Genomic DNA, 20,153 nt, shown 5'->3' on the forward strand with positions numbered 1-20,153 from the left:
TGAATCATTATTTTGTAGAACTATACTGGAAATATAAAGAAGGATGCTTCAGCCTTGACAGAGTAAGCAGAAGAGCATGGCCAATTTTCACAAATTAGAAAAACTATTCCTTAAAACCAGACACGGTGACCTGTCACTGTAACCCAAAACTTGAGCAGAACATGCAGTAGAATTTCAAATTCAAGGTCATCTTTGATTACATAGGAACATAGCAGGCTCAAGGCCAGTCTAGGTTACATGAAAATGAGGACAAGAGAGAGAGAGAGAGAGAGAGAGAGAGAGAGAGAGAGAGAGAGAGAGAGATCCTAAAGGCAGCATGAAGAACAAGGAGTGTGTGAGGCACACACAGGTGTTCACAACAGACACACACACACACACACACACACACACAGAGAGAGAGAGAGAGAGATATCAGTGAATATGTTTTATTATTTTTATTATTTTTAGTCAATCACAGAGTCATCACATAGAAAGTAAGTGAGACATGAGCTAAGGAATAATTTTAGACCTCTGTGTTTGGCATTTATTTAAGGTTATTATCAAGAGATAATAGTCTATGTGCTGCATATAATAAAGCTGTAGAGTTTTCTTTTTTCTTTCTTTCTGCAAATTAAAGTAGCAAGTAGCGAAAGTGCCTTGGGCATGACGGTGATAGTTAAGCATCTTCCTTTAGTTTCTTTCTCAGGTCTAAGGTGATTTTAAAGAGTCTTCGGGGACTGCTGAGAAGTTCTTATCGGTTCCATATGCACAGAGACTCCAGGTGTGCTCCAATGGTGCCCGTTGTTAACTGTTTTTCAAGGACGAAGGGCCTAAGAGGGGAGAAAAACCACATTTAGGAATTTCAAGACAAAAAAAAAAAAAAACTACCAGCTAGGTGGAGTGGCAGAGCATTTAATTCCAGCAACTGGGAGACAGAGGCAGGAGAATGTCTGTGAGTCTGAGGCCAGCCTGGTTTACAGAGTGAGGCACTAACATAATGAAACCCTAAAATGAAAAGGAAAGGAATAGAAAAGAAAGACAGACAAAAAGATTACCTCCCCCAAAAGACTGATGTACCATTACAACCCCCTCATTGCTAGAGCATTTTCTTAGTCCATGGGCCACAGTGTAAATAAAAGTATAAAACATTTCTTCTGGAATGCCCAGTGTATTTCAAAATAAGCAAACAATCAAACAAACGCAAAAACTTTGCCAAGAAGGAAGGAGGTAGACAGGTAAGATGGAAAGGGTCTGGAGAGGGAAGAAGGAACTGCCCATTTCTCTACCAAGGATGATTAATTGCTAGAGAAAAGAGCTCTAGGATAGCTAGTAACAATAGGGGAGCAGGCTCCACGGAACAGGAGGCAAAGTCACTGTGGCCCTAGTGACTGCAGAGGGAGGAAAGACAGCATCACAGAGGAGCCTTCCACCTCAAAGTTCAAGGCCTGCCTCACAGAAAGGACTTAATGCTGAGAAAACAGTCAGGTAACTAGTTCTCCTATCTCAACAATCCACATTAGTGAAATATTTTAGCAAATTTCCATTAAGCCCCTTGAATTCTTTGGGGGGGGGGGGATTTGTTGGTCAGTTGCAGACAAATAGGAGCTGCTCACATTGCTTTCCCTGAATGAATCCATGATTTAGAGATAATTCCTTCCATCCCACGTCACTGTGTTGAGTAGTGGACAGGGTGGCATATCTCAAAGCCCATGGACACACCATGGAAACAGGAAGAGAATCATTGTGATCACCTGGAAGATATGACATTTGAACACAGCATGTTACAGTTACATAGGGCACACTCAAGTTAAGCAGGAAGTATTAGTGCCTAGGCTTATGTCTTGGGCAGATGAGTGTGACAGAAGCATTTCCTTAGTGAAGACACAGTTTACCACCACCATGTATATTCATGGTTGAGGCAACATCAAGACATTCACCCTAAAATCTCCCTCTATCTATACAGAACACAATACCTTGAGAAAATGAAATTGGAATTTATTATTTGATAGAGATCTGAAATCTCCCAGAGAGTAGGCCCCACTGAGGAAGGTGAGAAAGAGAAGGTGATTTGAGAACCTGCATTACTTGTATTTACAACAGATAGGGGTAGAGAAACAACCCTGGCCAGTGACAAGACCGAGACAATTACTTACAGCACTCTGAATTTAGTCACAGCACCTCGAAATCCCTCTCCTGCTGCACTTGTCTTTGAATCACTACAACAGCAGTTCACCCTAGTTTGCTCTAAAACTAGGCTGGTTTTGTCTCTTTCCCCAGAAAAAGTAGTTATCACAGTAACATGATTTGGAGATAGTCTAAAGTAGATCTGTCTTAGTTATTTGATAATGTTGTAATAAAAGAAAATTAAGAAATAAAGGTTTATTTTGACACACAGTTTGAGGTTATAGCCCTTCATGGTTGGGAAGACAGAATGGCAAGAACTAGGGCACCGGGTCATATTGCATTTACAACCAAGATGTACAAATTGATAAAGGGTCGGACACAGCTTCCTTTCTCCTTTTAATATACTTCAAGGTTTCAGCCTAGAGAATGGTGATACCCACAATGGGCAGGTCTTCCCACCTTAACTTAATCAAGAAACTCCTCCACAACTATGTACAGAGACCAATCTTCTAGGTGGTTCTGTTATATTAGTATAGAAAACCATTTCTTTCTTGTTAAAATAATAGATTTTACTTCTGGGAAGAAGTATGTTGTTGTCTCCTTCTTTCTGAGTTAATATAGTTTGTCCACTCAGTCTTCTGAGTGATTCAAGAAGGCATATTTACCTTAAACCTCCTATGGTATCCACATGGAAGCCTATAAACATCTGTAAATCCATTTCATAGGAATCTGATACTATCTTTTGACCTCTTCAGGTACCAAGGTATACCCACAAATATGCAGATAAAAACTCATGTGCATTAAATATATTTTAACATTGCCAAAGAGACAGGAAGAATAATTATACCTTTAATGATATAGACTATTCCTTTTCAAAAGGCCTACCCTTGATACAATTACTCTAAATCATCATGAGCCCTATCCATGGGGGTGCTTCTCCTTCTCTGAGAAGAAAGGGAGAAGAGAATGAGAGAAAGGGAGGTGAGAGGGAAGGACTAGTAGGACAAGAGGGAGGGGAAGCTGTGATCCTGTGATTGACCTAGATATAAAGTAAATAAATTTTTTAATTAATGGAACAAGAAGAAAATATCTCTATGAGGTTCTGCTAGATCTGCATACTATTTTGAATCCTAGCTCCTTTTCCATTCCTATCTCTTGTTTACAGATGTTGACCAGAGCCTAAGTACAACTAATTTTGATTTTCCTTACTTTTACTGGAAGGTCCACCCCTCCTTTACTAGCACCACCATACTGCTCCTTTTGCTATACGGCTACTTGTTTTATACATTGTCTAACGTCTGTTGTACCAGGAAACATTCATGAACTCCAAAAGACAACCAAGGAGCTAACTCTGATGGAATCACACTAGGGTCTTATATTTATAAGCTCAAGCCCAGGCCACATCATCATAACAGGAAGGGAAGGTGGAGCCCTGAGCCTAGTTTCAGGCAAGCATTTATAGAGGCAAGAAGGAGATATCTAGCCTGGCATACATCTGATTGGGGGGAAGGGGACATTATGACCTTTAACATAATTGTCTGGTGCTAGGAGACAAACCATAAACTTAACTTCTGCTTTCCTCCCGATTGGTGGTTGTTAAAAAGTGAAGTGTCAAAGGCAGGCTTATAACATGGAGGTCCAGATTTTTTGGAGAATAAGCTGAAAAGTGGTGCTAGACACAGGTTTTATTAGGGAGTGATCTTAAAACTGGTGCTAGGTGTCAGTTTGTTAGTTAACTCAAGTTCAACCTTAAGTCAGGTTCAGTAACTTAACTGGATGGAGCCTGAACCCAAAAGATCTGGTCTCTCATCTCCAGTTACTGAATAAACATGCCAGCCTACTCAAACATATAGCTTTCTCAGATATAGAGATGTCTAGCTTACTTGCGCTCTCTCTCTCTCTCTCTCTCTCTCTCTCTCTCTCTTATTAATAAAATTGCATTCCAACTTGTGAGTTCTTTCTTAAATTTGTTTATAAGGAGACAAAAGATCACCAGATATTGGAACTAGAGCAATGGCTCAGTGTCTAAAGGCACTCACTATTCCTTCAGAGGAATTGGTCCACAGCATCTACCTGGCAGCCTGTAAACAGCTCTGAATCCTGTTCATAGCAATCTGATACTGTCTTTTGACCTCTGTAGGCCTATGTGACCTAGTGGTATACATATGGTACACATACATACATGCAGGTTAAATACTCATAGACATAAAATATTTTTAATTATTAAAATAAAAGAACCTCCTCCCAGATGGGACACCAATTTTCCAAATAACATGTGTCACCCTACATGGTAATACTCAAATTTTCTGTTCCCAACTCTGGTTCTCATTGAGTTGACAACTGACATGTATCATCATGAGCTCCACTTTAAAAAAAAAATAAAAGGAGCAAAGAGTTGCATTTGAACTTGGAAGAGAAGTACTTCTTTTATATCTTAGATACCCTGGAAATTCTAAATGGAAAATAATGCCTATACATATGTGAAACCTCTTAATAAGCACAGGCAATCCATACCTATGCATGGTAAGAAAGAGGTCACCATCCTTCATAGGTGAGACATGAAAAGACCACAGTGAGGGATGGTAAGTCTCAGTTCTCTCATGATAACTGACAGGCTAAGTCAGTTCTGCAAAGTCTCATTCTGTCCAAAAGCAAGCAACACACCCTCACTGCCCCATTGGCTGCCAACTCAACTGTGCGCAGATCTGCTGCCTGTCTTTGTCTCCCTCCTCAGAGACCACAGAAGAAATATATTTACATGTATTTACACACATTCTTAGAATATTAAGTTAACTTGAGTATTGTAGGAAAATTAATCTAAACAGTTGTTAAAATAGAGCCTGACATTTATTGGGAGTGTTTTATGGGAATTAACTAATTCATTTGCTCCGCACCGTTGATGATTTTTTAAATGAATTAACGAAGTTGTTCTCTTACTTCATCAATAAGATGGTAACACTTTGTAATCCTTGTTGTAAAAGTGAGGAATGGGAACCTGAGCAATGAGCCCAAGCTTGTAGAGTGTTAAGTAGAGACGTCTAATTTTACACTTAGTCTTTTGATACAGATGTAGTGTGGTTTAGAGTACAAGATTAAAAGTGGATAAACAATGATAAAAGAACTTCAAAAACATTGAATTTCTAAATGTATCTCTTGGAGTAAAGGCCTTTCTCTTCTTTAAAGATTCTTTTTATAGTACGTTTAAAGCAAATGAGCTCACATATGACCTGTTATACATACTACACATTCATGACTTCCAGATGATTCTGTTACAGTAGTGTTAAAGACCCATTTGTCCATGCAGCAACTCCTTCACAAACAGTTCCTGAAAGCAGAATGCTGTTTAAATGCAGCCGGTATGGTCTAAATTCCCTCCCAAGGAGGAAGGACGGACCCCATGAATGTTCCCTGGTGACTTTGCACTTTAGGAGCCTTGCTTGTGGGTTGCTTTGCACTCTTCTAGAGTTCTGACTTTATAAAGGCAAGCTTGATAAAAAGTAAGTTAAACAAAGACCAGATGTAGTAAGACACTCACTACTTCTCTATCCTTGGGGTTATCTAGACACTACCTTAAAATGAATTAGTTCACCACCCAAAAAAAGCAAGGAGAGAAAGCAGCATGAAGTGAGAGAAGGGGGTATCAAATTTGATTTGACAAACGCAAGAAATAAACAGCCCTAAGAGACCCCATGGTTTGAGGCTGGAGTGCAGGGAGGGTGAGAAAGTTGACAGAGGACACACAGTGAAGGCAGGGCTTGGTTGGCACAATGGATTCAATGGGATGGCTGTGAGCATATGATGAGTTCCTTGTTCTTGGCACAGACAGTAAACCAAACACTCTGCTAGGCACAGGAGACCCCAAAGAAATCAGCATATGTCAAAACAAACAGGGGAGGCAGGAGGGAGAGAGAACCTTTGAGAGTGCTTTCAACAATGCCATTCACCATCAGTCAAGCATAGCTAATTAAAGACATCAGAAAGAACATTGGGATCTTTCTTGGTGTGGTTACTAGGAAGAAAGAGGTCGTCAGGGACACAGAATCCTTCAGTCCAACTGTTCATCCAACTGTGCCCAGCAGGTGTATCTGGAGACAGTTGTTGTGGACAGATAACTCATTAATGTCGGAAATTGGGAGGGGGAGACAGAAATGGCATGGTAAAAATATTCTCTGAATGTAAAAGAAGCCAAAGGACAGTACAGAATGCAGTGAAGGTTTTACTCGTTTGAGCTCTTACCGAAGGGTTTTACAAACTACAGGACTGGTGGCTCCATTGACAGAGTGGCCACCTGCTGAATGAGAGCAGAAGCTTGGAGGTCATGTGGGAGGGAGAGTGGCTTGTTCTGACGAAATGCCCCCAACTGGAAGAGGGAGCTTTATAGTCTGATTCATTTTCACATTTTTCATTAAGTCTTCGGTAATATTTCACATAAAGTCAGATTAGTAGTGAAAATGCACATGTTTCTCTCGGTCCTTTTACGTCCTGTTGTAAATGTTGTTGGCTCTTCAGAAGTTGTATTTTTTTTTTTTTGCCTCTCTTCTGGAGGCCTGCTGTTCCCTTAATTGATGTGGTAGCATTTGACTGGCTTGTTGCCCATCCTCACATAATCAGTATTTTCCATATCTCAGTTGTTGCTCCATTTCATTAACTTTTTCAGAAAATTGCTCCCTATTTATCTATTTATAGGTTTTGAATGTGTGTAGTCTTTGTCCAAGCCCAGTATGATTTCCTTTATCTCCTTGCTTTTGATCTTTAATTTTCCTTTGTTCAGAATCAATCATTTTTCCCCTCGATACTTCCCTTTGATATCTGCTTCTTAAAAGTGCTGACACTATAATTGGAACTTTCCTTGAATTTGTGCTTTATGTAAATTCTTCTGGTTATAGGTGGTCAGTCTGGGAGACAGCAGGTCTCCAGGTGAAGGCTCCTGATCTAGTACCCCAGTATTGTCTTTACCCCACCCTTTCTTCATCAAAGTCAATTCCTTCAATGGTTCCCTCCACTATGTAGTTTTACCTCACATTCTCTTTGTCATTTCCCTAAAACTGTAGAATTTTCATAATTTAAAATCCGATTTCTTTTACTGCTTTCTGTCAGTTTATTCCTTTTAATTAACTTTTGACAACTTTGTAAAGACTCATTTTAAAAAAATTTAATATGTATGACTGTTTTGCTGGCCTGTATGTTTGCAGACCAGATAAAGGCCTAATGCCCGGGGAAGCCACGAAAAGGTGTTGGATACCCTGGATCCGTGATTTCAGATGACTATAAACTGATACACCAGCACTGAGGATGGAGCTCAGGTCTTCAGCAAAACAGCCAGCGAGTGTTCTTAAACACTCTTTCCAGTCCCTTGATAACTTTTACTAGCATTATTTACCTATGGCTCTAAGACCTTTAATTTCTTTTTCTCCTCTATTACTGCTATTAGGAACCGACCTTGTATTAGCTCCATGTATTCATTAGCTTAAGTTCATTTCAGTGGACTAAGTCCTATAGCATCTTCTATATTCAGACCTAAGCTTAGGAGAAACTGTGACATGGAATTCAATATATATCTGTAAACTGAATGAGCGAACTGAAAGCTGCATTGACTGATGAGAGTCCCAGAATATCTCACCATCTCCTTTTGTGTTGCTTTCGCTGATGTACATTTAGATGCAGTCAGGCAAGGTGAGACTGTGAATCTCTGGTTTCTCTGATTTCAAGATTTCACTAACTGTTTATAAAAACCTTTTATCTAGTTAACTCAGCTTCTTGCTATTAAGATGTGTTATCTTCTTGGCTCAGAAATAAAAATCCCAGGGTAAAGAAAGAAAGAGGCCCTGTGTTCCCTGTCTTTGAAGGCCTGTTTGACTGTCCCCGGCTTAAGCTTCCTAGGGCTAAATTATCTAAAACGGATCTTGTTGTAACACATGAAATGTAAATTCTAAGGACTAAGAGGGCACTTGCCAGTGCCTGAAAAAGCTGTGGTTCTGGGGAATGGTAATATAAATTATAAGCAAAGCATACATTCACGCCCTTTATATCTGAGATGATGTTTTTCAATCCTCTCTAGGCTCCTCATGAGTCCTGGCTGCACACAGCCCATACAGGATCACCATATTTTATGTGAGTGCACAGGATACCACTAGGGCCACATTAGCTGGGGACTGACAGTCCCTTTCTACTTAAAGCAGTATAGTCACTCACTCATTTCCCTCTGGAACTGTGTCATCTGCTTGTTCCCACACTTGATTCTTGCTATCACGTGTCGCAGTGCCAGCACATCCTCTGACTTTTCTCTAATTGATTTTGAAGTAGTTCCTGAAAGTGTCCCCCAATTGCACAGCACTGCATCGGTCTTCTGAGATCTCACTACAAACCATCCAAGTCCCTTCAGTTATTGTACAGCTGGATCATGATACCAAGCTCAAGTGTATCTGTCCCCTTGTATAAAAGCATCCCTTGCTCCCTGCTGTCATCAAATTGGACGCAATAGCCAATCTAGGAAGTAATAATTTTGTGCCACAGTCATTGGTCCGTTGCTGCTTTTATATACCTCTTCTGGTACAACTAGAACAGATGTTTGGCCCTCACCAAGCTTCAACTGGCACAATATGACCAAAGACAGCTACAACTTCTACATCTTGAATTGTATTCCAGACTATTCTGTTTCATGACCTCTATTCACATTGGAGTTACATTTTGGTACAGGAGAACCAGAACAGCGTACCTTACCACATAGTCTCCTAGAGATTTCAATAGATACATTTCTTTTTTTGTTTTGTTTCGTTTTTTACTTGTTCCCTGTCTTTGTTGTATACCTTACTTTTCAGGATTCTGTAAGCAAAGATAGAGACCAAAGGCTAGATAAGTCTGAATGTTCCCTCCCCTTCACATTTTATTTCATTCACTTGAACTATCTTAGAGATATTCTTGAGAGCTCAATTCCCTTATCAATATTAATATTCTCTTCCCTAAAATCTTCAGAATATAGTTGTAATTAGGCCTCTTTTGGAACTGCCTCATGGGCTTCCTAGTGTTGCTCAAGTGCATCTGATCCCTAAAATAAACACACCAGGTTAATTGTGAGACCCCTATCCCCTCATTTATTGTCTCAGAAGCATTAACACTTCTTGCCCTTGCCACCTTTATTACCCACAATCCTTTCTGTTTATATGTAGCAGTTTGGGTTCGAAGATACTTTGACATCAATCACTTCACTTTCAAAATAACACTACTAGATAAACATCACAGGTACCATTTTAAGTATCTTAATCTTCATGTACATGATATATTCAAAGTTGCCTTTTATCCAGAACTACTTGGTCTGGTTTTGTTTGTGTGGTTGTCACAAAAATAGCCTGACAAGGAACAACTGGGAGGGTGGGGGGCAAGGGAAGAGAGGATTTATTTTAGGTAACAATCCACAGGTCATCCTTGTCAGAAGCCAAGAAAAGAACTTTAAACTGTCAGTCATATCACACCCACAGTCAGGAGCATGAGTCATGAATGCATGCATGCTACTATGCTTCACTTGTTTTCACCACTGATATACCGCTCAAGACCCTGCCTAGGGAATGGTGACACCCAGAGTATACTGAGTCTTCTAACATTGATTTAGTTTTGACAATCCCTCCCAGGGCAATCTAACTCAGAAAATCCCTCACTGAAACTCTCTTCCCAGTGATCCTAGGTTGTGTCAATTTACAACTACACGAGTTGCACAATGTGAAGGGGCCTCAGGTATTGCTTCTTACAATTCAAGTGTATAGCATTGATTTTCGAAATCTCTGGGTCAAGTTAATAAAGAAGTGTATATAAGGATAGCCTACGCTTAATCATAATTATACTTTATTAAGGAATTTGAAATGTTCATCAAGTTTGGTAACCTCATAAGTTACTTGTAAACACTCAGGAGTCTGGCAAGAGAAGATTTTGCTAGCGTTCCCTGCTAGCAAAGAAATGTGAGGATGATTTCACCTAACACAAGAGGGGAATCAGTTTTAAGCAAAAATTAAACTCATTTAATTCTTGTATCAACTCTTATCCAGAGGAGCAGTCCTGTTTACAGGTTTAAGAGAAGTTTCAACTCACTTCATTGAGCACTACTCCGGTTGCTTCTTTGCCAGGTCCTGTGCTGAGTTGCAAGAAGGGATTATAGAACTGATTATGAACCAGATCTAAATATCAAAAAAGTTCACAATTTTCTGGGCAAAATAAACCTCAGACACAAACAACTAGGAGAGGGGTCGACAGCGATAAGACACAGATAAAACACTGAGCTAATCCAGGAGACAACACAAGCTAACATTCTTTAAAATGTAAATAGCTCCCCCTCCCTTGCAGATAGGAGTAAAAATCAAATCCACTTGATAAATCAAATATGCAGGAGATGACCCCAAGCACCCACCCAAGATATACCCATGTATAGGTCCCTAGAACAGCAGTTGGTCTTATGGGAACACACGTGGTCTAGGAGCATTGAAAGTTGTTAGTCCTAATCAGCAGCAGATTTTAGAATCTTTGGTATTGACCACTGGATGTCAGGTCACTCTACTGCCTGGGTGGTCTGACTCAGCCCAGTCCCTTCTGTCACAATTGATGTCCCTTCATTAGGGGGTATTAGATTTCTACGGGGCAGATTCCCATTTTCACAGGGTGCACACAACTCACTTAATGATGATTGCAAATGAGAAAGCCATGCGAATCCACCCAAACTGAGATCACACCTTCACCCTTGGAATATAGTTGTGATTACATTAAAGACACATTACAAGTCTGTCGCCTCTCATTCCGTGTATTGTGTGTGAGAGTTGCATCTGATCCCTTTATCTTGCATTGAATTGCGAGCATTTCCTTTGGATTCAAATGTGCCTTCTCTAGTACAAAACAGCAGCACACCCAACAGTTTCAGTTAGGAAGTGAACAGGAAACACTGCATCCAGTTAAAGAAGCCAGAATACGGTCTTCTAAGCACAAACATGCTTTTCCGATTCCAGAATGTGGATTACAGACATTATGCCTGGGACTTGCCTTCAATTTTCTTTTGAAAAGACAAAACCTAGCTGGTTTATACCCCCTGTGTCTCATCTTCAGTACCTATTTGCTCTTTAAGTGGCATTTTTTTTTCATTCTACTTCATGCGTAGAGACCTGATAAGGTTGATTGCCAGCACGCAGAGGTTTGGCAGTGTGGTGTGTGCCTGGATTAGAGGTCAAAGAAGGGAAATAAAAGACCTCTACCTAGAATGCCACCAAAGGGATTTCCTTAAATGGATAACCTGTATGTCGGTTTTAAATATCATGTATTGAACATTTTCTTTTTTCTATTAAAAGAACATTACAGAGCCTTTTATATAAAACTGTAATTACAAAACTTAAGTAGATAGGTTAATCTTTATTGCCCTCACATTGTGGGAAAGAAATAAAAGGCCAGGGATGTGGTTAAGATGAAATGGGGAGGACAATGGAAGCAGATGCTGCAAAGATTGGTTCTGTCCTCTCCGCCTGGATTCTTCCAGCACCATGGACCTGGTCCTAGGAAAACAGGAATATCAAAGTGCATGAGTTTTGGACTTTGCCCGAGTCATCTCCCAATGTTATAGCACTGCCTTTCACATGAACATCAAAGCTCATCTGTTCTCTGTCTGCATGAACACAAACCACACAATGCCTGTCTCTGGGTACCTATAAGAGTCAAAGGCAAAAACAAGCAAAAACAAACAAACAAAAAATAAAAAAAAAAACAAATCCCACAGAACAAAAAATTGGAATGTGAAAATCGCTCAAAGAGGTTGTATCTAAGGTTGTGCTCAATGGTGTAGAACCCAGAATATAGAAGACTTCTCTAACGCTAGCATACCCAGCCCGGAGGTGTATTCATTCATCACAGATATTAGTTCCTAACTCTTTGTGTGAACTGATGGCTGCATGCGAAGACAAAGCTCATCATTCAAATGCAGGCAGCTATGAAATGGAAATCTCCTGGGAAGATGGCTATGCACGCACATTTACAGGTCAGGCAAGAGGTGTCTCAGATGCTGGCCAGAAAATGGTATCTCCCATCCCTGGGCAGGTTACTTTGATCCTCACTGAGTTTTCTACCTAAGTCTCCATTTCTATCATGTCTGATGCAGACAACCTTGAGTTCTCAAAACTCTGTTTCCTGCTTTTTTTCCCCACTAGGAGAGGCTGCAGAATCTTAAGCTTAGCTGTTGTTCTTGTGAAGAGAAATTATCTCGGGGATTGGTAGATAATGCATTGATAGATGCCATCCTATCTCCCTGCATGATTGTATTAATTCTTATAAGTACATATCTGCCCCAAATCTTATGTTCTGGATCAAAATGCGTTATAATGAGCTCAACATTGTTTTTCAGCTTTGCTCACAATCAATTTCCAAAGCCACAGATACACTGTGATTTCTATTTTCTGGCCCATCATAGCCCTTCTGGTTTAAGCTTACCACAGCATCGGCGGTACTGAATAGAACAGTTTCTAATCTATGGAGCACAGTGGAATCTCACGAGCTCTAAAATGTAGTGCTTCCCACGGTATGCTTTATGCCTGCTCATGAGAGACCCACACCAAGCCCTTGGGAAGGGAAAAAAATAAATAAAATTTAATTTGATTCCTTTGCCTGGCTTTTAAGACCATCATAAACTGTCATTGGTTAGTTACTAGGAAATAAGATTTAAAATATTTAAAGTAATTGATTTTTCCCTGTGTAAACAACTTCAGAGCTAAGCTAAGGGTTAGCATATTATCCTTACATTTCCCTTGGAAGACACTGGGGAGAGGAGGGAGGGGTGTTTGGGAAGATGTAGCTATAATCTTTCCCAGCCGAAGTTCTTAATTACACTCAGGTCTTGAATCCTCAAGTTAGCATATTTTGCCCATTCATTGCTCAATAAATATTAATTGGTGTAGATGGGTTATAATTTAGCATGTGTATGATCTATAATTTACCTGTAGCCTATAATTATTTTAAATGTTTGAATAAGAAAATTGATTGGAGTGAAAAGAAAATAACTTATTTAACTTTAAAAAATGTTATTATGATCTAAGTCTTCATAAAAATCACCCAAACTCATGTGGCATCTCATGTAGACTAGGAAAATATCATCCGCCATCCCTCATCCCTAAGACAGGACCATAGTTGGTACTGAACTCAGGTTGATGTAAGCACTAAAGTTTTCTGGTTAAAAAGAAATAGTTCCTGCTATTGACCCAGATCAGAATGACCATTTTCAAAGACAAAGGAATACCTCCTTCCTACACAAGAAAAAGCCCCAAGAGCCCACAGATTTTAGTTCCAGGGTGTTTATTATCTCTTCAAGTTCACTGACAGCTTTGTCCATCTATCTGATGGATTTTAGTCAGAATGTTGTCCCCATCTCCCTCCCATCCTCCTTCCCTTCCTGGTGAGTCCCTTCTCCACAAGTCCCCTCCTCTTTCTTATTGTGTGTATATGTGTGTGTGTGTGTGTGTGTGTGTGTGTGTGTGTTCTTATTGAATGTGGCCACACTACATTCCGCAGCTACACACAAATAAATAAAACATTTATTGACTTTATTCTTTAACAACTAGATTTGTGTATAAAATGCATTCTGACATCCATGAGCATGCCTACCCAATCTAATCTCCCTCCCACCCTTTTCACCATACTCTTCTCTCTATCAGCCATTTTGTCACATTCACTCCTTTCATTTTGTTTGTTTGTTTGTTTGTTTCTTTTTGTTGTTGTTTTGTTCTGGAGAAACAGTAAGGTCATGGGAAATACACATTAGAAAGCTCTGATGGTAGACTTTTAACTATTACAAATGAATGTTATTTGTTAATGACACTATTGGTTATTTCTATACATACAATGTGTACTACTCAAATCTAGGAGAATGAAGTGTATTATTGACATACTACTTACACATACTAATAAAATTCAGTGCAATATATCTGTCACCTCCCTACAATGGACACTTATCAAAACCAACTGCAGTGTCTGATCCAATCAGATTCTCCTCCCTAGAAGAATCTGGGATTCTTATCTTATTATGAGAGGACAATTTTACCAGTGCCTTCTCACTCTGTGTGCCTGGGAGTGCCTAAAATGATTTGACTTAGGATGTAGACAGGATTCCTCTATTTTCTACCCAACATACATGTTAGAGGAGAAAGGGAGAAAGCTCATCTGAGAGAACACTAAGAAGATACAATGAACAGAGACTGAAGCCAAGGACATTGCAATGTCCCTACCAAAGTTTGCTCAAGCCATTTCACCCCATCCTTCTACATGGAGAAGAGGCCCATTGCTCTGTACCTTCCAAGATGTAGCAACCATCACATCTTCCCAAACCCCTTCCCCTAGTGTCTATTGTTTATGTTTAAAAATTGTTATACTATTTTGCTTCTTAAAAAATGATTATACCTCCCTCCCTCCCAATTTTTACCCCACAGTTTTTGCAGTCCACATGCTACCTACCTTCCAAAAACATTTCTTCAAAGACCAAGAATAAAACCATATGTTTAACTTTGTAAGTTCTTGAAGGAGGGAGGTGACAACATACCTGAAACAGTTTTCAGTCTCATAAAGCCCAATACTTTCATAATCAAATTGGCCAGCAGGGATAATCTACTTGCCCATGGTGTCACATCTCCGTGACTTTGAGTGCCAGAGGGAGGAGGCTTAACATGTGCAATTAGAGGGGAAAGAGAATGGAGCCACTCTCTCCCAGTTGCTGGGACACTTGCACCTGTTAAAACACCTGTGTCTTCCAGCCACTTGGACACTTGCACCTGTTAAAACACCTGTGTCTTCCAGCCACTTGGACACTTGCACCTGTTAGAATACCTGTGCACAAAAAGGAGGAGAGAGAGAGAGAGAGAGAGAGAGAGAGAGAGAGAGAGAGAGAGAGAGAATAAAAAAAGGAGGGGCTAGCCAAACCAGCAGTAACATCTCTGGGGTATTTGCCAAGCTATGGGAACACTCTACCAATCTCTTGGACTTTGTGATGACAATTGCTATGCTTTCTGCACTGTCTTCCAGGCTTTCTTGCTAGGTTCTGTTATCTCATGAAACTTTAAAACTCTCCACCCTTCCTTCATTGTAGTCAACTTTAAATAAATTCAGAATGTCACTTGTTAAAATAAATGACATTTAAACAACCTCAGCATGGTAACTCATTCCTCATTATCATAGAGAGCTCTCCTGAAAGGTCTATAGTACATTATCTCTATGAAATGGATTTTACCTTCAATATTAACCTCATTGCTTAGGGAGAACAGGAGGCAAGCACTCTGGTGAGAGGTGGCGTAGAAATGCATAGGTAGATTGATAGAACCGCACAAGTGATGATGATCTAAAACAAAAGCAGAGAGAGGGTTTAGGTTAAATATTAGGTAGCAAATCTGAGCGGCAAGAGAGCTGCGCTGATTGAGCGAGCTGCCATGGAAGACAGAACATTGCCTTTATTTCGGCTGCTCAGAGCTCACCGTTTATGCTTCGGTTGAAAGAGAAGTGACCTACAGGGTGAGTGTATTCACTAAAATGCACCCCGCTTGCAGAAACTGAGACCCAAGGTGCAGAGTAATTAAGGAATGTGCCTCACAGTGGAGATGAGGTCAGCAAATACAGTACCCCTGCCCTTAGGGGACTCAGAGACCTTGCAGTCTTTTGTGTATCCAAGTACTTACTGGCCTACCTGGATATGGATGTGTGCATGAGGAAGCTTGAGATTGACATCAGGAACCATCTGTGGTTATTCTTTATTCGCTGAAGCAGGCTCTCTCATTTGAACCCAGAACTCATCCATATGGCTAGTGTAGCTACTCAGCTTGCTCTGTGAATTCCTGTCTCCACCTTCTGAGTGTTAGGATTATAGGCAGGCTGCAGCACCCATCCAGCATTTCATGGGTTCTTGGTGGGTATCAGAACTCTGCTCCTGATACTTGCTTGACAAGCACTTTATCCCTAGATCCAGAGACCCTGTGGTCCTTTGCTTATTCTGTCTCTGAAGGCCTTTTGAAACAAGATCAGACCTACTTCCTCATTTCATTCTCTGTATTTCCTTCATTTTAACTTCTTCGTTTCCTCTATTTTAAGAATATAAAACCAATGGGCCACACTGCTTTTTGTTTTGACTCTGAAGTTATTTTCTTTGCAGCTATATTCCCAGGGGAGGGGGAAAAGCTAGGAGACAATGTTTCTATTTAATAACCCAATACACAAAGAGAACTTCTGCTCAAGGAGAGAGCTCTAAGCCATGGCCCAAGTTGAGTTGCTAGAGGGATACATCCATACTCAACTGAGGACTGGGGAAGCTTTGAATCCTGGGACACAGAGGCATGGTTCTCTATCTCTAAAAGACCACCTTTTGAATCTTGACCTTTACCAACTTCCTGGTTTTAGTACAGACTCTCCTAAATTCTGGCCAGGGGCTATGAGCTCTGTGCCTCTTCTGAATAGGTGTGCACAGTGTTTGTGCTATAAACCTAATCCTGAGTATGTGGTGGGACAGCACATGTTTAAAAGAAAACTAAACCTTTGAGGAATCTCTAGACTAGGGACAGTAAAGAAATGAGGCAGGTTTCACAAGCAGGTATATAAAGGACTTAGGACACAGGACTCCTGAGCTATTACTTTTGCAGCAAGAGCAAATAAAGGTGATGTCATGAGGCCGTGGAAAGGATGTTCAGTATGAATGAATATTACTTTTAAAACCTGAAAAAAGTGGTTGTATTTTATAGAGAAAGTAAAAGCATGGAGGAAAAGTCTAGAAATTCTATTTACAATCTGCGAATCTTACTTGCAAATCACTTTGTAACCTGGGAGTTGTTTTTCTTAGATCCTCAACAGGAACTGAACACACAGGATGTCTGGGCAGGAGATACTTAAATAACAAGGCCAATTTCTATGTCTCATACCCTTTGCTTATTGGTTAATATGATAAATCTGTTCCCTGAATGTGGCAATCTGGGCCCCAGTGATTCTAGTGAGCTTTAATGGTCAATTTGACACAGGTTCCAGGTACTGGAGAAGGGAGTGTCAATTGAGGTAGTACCCAGATGAGTTTGCTCTCTGGGTATGTCTGTGATGAATTATCTTACCTGTTAATTGATGTAAGTCTACCATGGAAGGTACCATTGCCTGAGCATATGGTCCTCAGCTGGATATGAAAGCATGAGCTCAACTGAGCAAGCAAGTAGTGTTCCACTACTGTTAGAGCTCCATGTTCTTATATGAGTTCCGATCCAGACTTCCCTCAATGATAGACTGAATCTTGTAAGCTAGAATAAACCCTTTCCTCCTGTAAGTTATTTGTGTCATGGTATTTGTCCCAGCAACAGAGTGAAACACAAACAGCATACTGTACGATTTACCTCATATTAAATATATTCTTATAAGACCCCCTCCCCCAGTGGTCCAAAGCTTAACTTTGGAACTCACACAAGCTAAGAGTTTAAAATAACTGTTTACTAGCAATAATGAAAATATTTGAGATACTCTTTAAAGTTTTAGTTGGAAAATATCAATAAAATAATTGCCTAATTCTAAACCATGTACAATTCTAATTAATTCTGCGTGAGACATTTTTTCAGCTTCAAAGCTTGCCTTACTTGTATTGCATAACAAAATAATAGTATAATTAGGAATAAATTTGTCACTTTTATAAGTAATTCCTTTTTATTATGTGTTTGGAAGCAAAGCACAAGCGTGATTAAAGTCTCTTTTAAAAGGTTTTATTAATTACTATGATTATTATGGGTAATCAGGGTCCACAAACTGCAGAATGCACCCCAGACAAGATGTATAAAGCCACAAAACATGATAGAAACCCTGATAGATCCTGGATCCAGGTTTGGCTAGTCTCTGTGGTCTGAGTCTCCCTATCTACCCTTTTCCTTGTGGAAGGCAGGGCAAGGGACCAATTTTCATATCTCTTGCTATTTGCTGGCAGGTGACCTCCTTGTGGTACAATGAAAGATGCAGTGTTTTGCCTCAGTCAGCAGTTCTTTACCTGTGGGTCATGGTCCCTTCAGAGATCAAATAACCTTTTCAGAGGAGTTTCCTAAGACCATCTGCTTATCAGATATTTATGTTATGATTCATAACAGCAGCAAAATTACAGTTATAAAGTAAGAAAGAATAGTTTTATGGTGGGATGTCATATAATATAATAAACCATATTTAAGGGTCACAGTATTAGGGAGGTTGGGACAAACAGACACACATAGGCATGGTTGTCCTTTTCCCTAACACTTCCTTTTGCATCCTAATGTCTAATATGTTGGTCTCGGTGCTTTACTGCTCACCCTTGAGTTTCTCCATTACCTCTAGCCTTGATTAATTAATCCTAGACACAGAGAACTGGAAACCCTCTAGCCAGGGTGGATCTTTCTGTAGATGCCACACTCACTTCAGCTATGGCCCCTTTCATAGTGACAAGCTATCCTAGTTCCATTTCTGGTGCTCTAATAAAACACACTGGCCAAAGTGACTTGGGAAAGAAGGGTTTTTTAGCTTACAGTTCTAGGTTATGAGCAGTGAAGTCAGGAGCACCAGAAAACTGGTCATACCACACCCATAGGAAGGAAAGAGTGAGATGAATGCACCCTACTCACTGGCAGCTTGGCACATGAAATCATGATGCATTCATTTGGGAAGCTTTTCCCTATTCCAATTAACCATCAAGACAATCCCTACAGATATGATTGTAGGCCAAGCTGATCTAAAAAATTCTTCAACCGAGACTGTCTTCTCACTTGATTGTAAGTTGTAGCAAGATGATATTTAAAAACTAGCCAGCATACAGAGAGACAAAGCTACTTAAAGATTAGGACTGGGTCTAGATCCCTAACTTAGAGCCACTGACAGCAAAGGTTCAAGAATATTCACTGAGCCAGGCACTATGGCATGTGCTTGTAGCATCAGATGAGAAAGATGAGGCAGGGAGACCACATAAGTTCAGAAGTTTGAGAATAGCTTGTAGAATATAACTTAACTGCAACTTTAAGAAGACATAGTTCTTGAATATATGGGACAATTAATGGCATAATAAATTACCTTAGTTTGTGTCACCAAATTCTACTTCCAAACTTGGACCCCAATAGCTTTGTGTAGAGTTCTTGTAAGTTCTACTCCTTGTTGTGGAATAGAATGTTAACTCCTCGATAATGTCTAGTATGTTCTACTAGAAAAGCCATACTTCAGCATAAAATCTGTCACTCCAGTATTCCATTAGCACTTATAGTAAGACCAGAAGTTCATAGATCATCTTAGCCACCAGAGTACTTAGACACCTCAAGTCCTTCCTACTGCCGAAGAAAACCAAGGTGCAGGTACAGATGGAGCATAATCAAAGTCTTCCTGAGTTACATCTAGAACACAGCATTTCCAATCCACTTACTGTGAATTCAGGCTCTTTCCTTCTGGAAATCAAGACCAGTACCTCAAGGAGAGCATAAAGGAAGTCCATCAAATAAGGAAAGAGACCAAGGGGTCACCAGGGAGAGCTGTTCTCCAGCAAACCTTTCACTATAAGACCTTCATTCTCTGTTCTGTTCTTTATAACCATACACATTCACAAGTATTCTTGGATTCATACCACTGCTACGGCCATCTGTCCACTTCTTTCCTAAGTCTTGTTTCTCTGCTTCTGTCTTTTCCCTCTGAAGCCCTACTGCCCTCTCACTCACTCAACCCATTAGCTAAAAGACAGCACTATCTGCTAACAATGACTGACATCACTGCCAGATGATGATTCCCATGGAAACCACATAAAAATGAACATTAGACAGAAGACATGTATCCTATTTTAAGTCCAGATTCTGGTTTCCTAAGCTTTCTCTATCTGGTTTCCTTTAACCCATTCTTCAGACAGAAGACAAGTGACTAGTCAAACATCGGTTTATACTATGGGAGAACACTGGAGAAGAACATGGACTGAATGGCATGAAGAGAGGTTCAATCCTGCATAGCAAAGGTCATTGCTTGTTTTTCTCACAGCTCAGCACTACTCCTACCCACCACAGTTCTGCCCGCTACAGGCAACTCCCATGGCAGCTGGAGAA

The 20,153-nt window shown here is 40.1% G+C and overlaps 1 long non-coding RNA gene across 3 annotated transcripts; it reads right to left on the reverse strand.

Annotated features, from left to right (window-relative positions):
• Positions 1–419: 419 nt before the first annotated feature.
• LOC102556100 (uncharacterized) lies at positions 420–19,775 on the reverse strand. 3 transcript variants are annotated; one of them, XR_015622249.1, is made up of 3 exons: positions 19,688–19,775; positions 15,335–15,442; positions 420–809 (listed from the first exon to the last, which is right to left on the reverse strand). It is a non-coding gene; the product is annotated as an uncharacterized LOC102556100 (long non-coding RNA). The 3 variants fall into 3 exon arrangements; XR_015622247.1 differs by lacking the exon at positions 420–809 and adding an exon at positions 11,465–11,624; XR_015622248.1 differs by lacking the exon at positions 420–809 and adding an exon at positions 11,465–11,624 and having other exon boundaries at positions 19,490–19,767.
• Positions 19,776–20,153: the final 378 nt, after the last annotated feature.

This window comes from Rattus norvegicus, chromosome 6 (assembly GCF_021556685.1).
Source record: "Rattus norvegicus strain SHRSP/BbbUtx chromosome 6, alternate assembly SHRSP_T2T, whole genome shotgun sequence".
NCBI classification, from domain to species: Eukaryota; Metazoa; Chordata; class Mammalia; order Rodentia; family Muridae; genus Rattus; species Rattus norvegicus.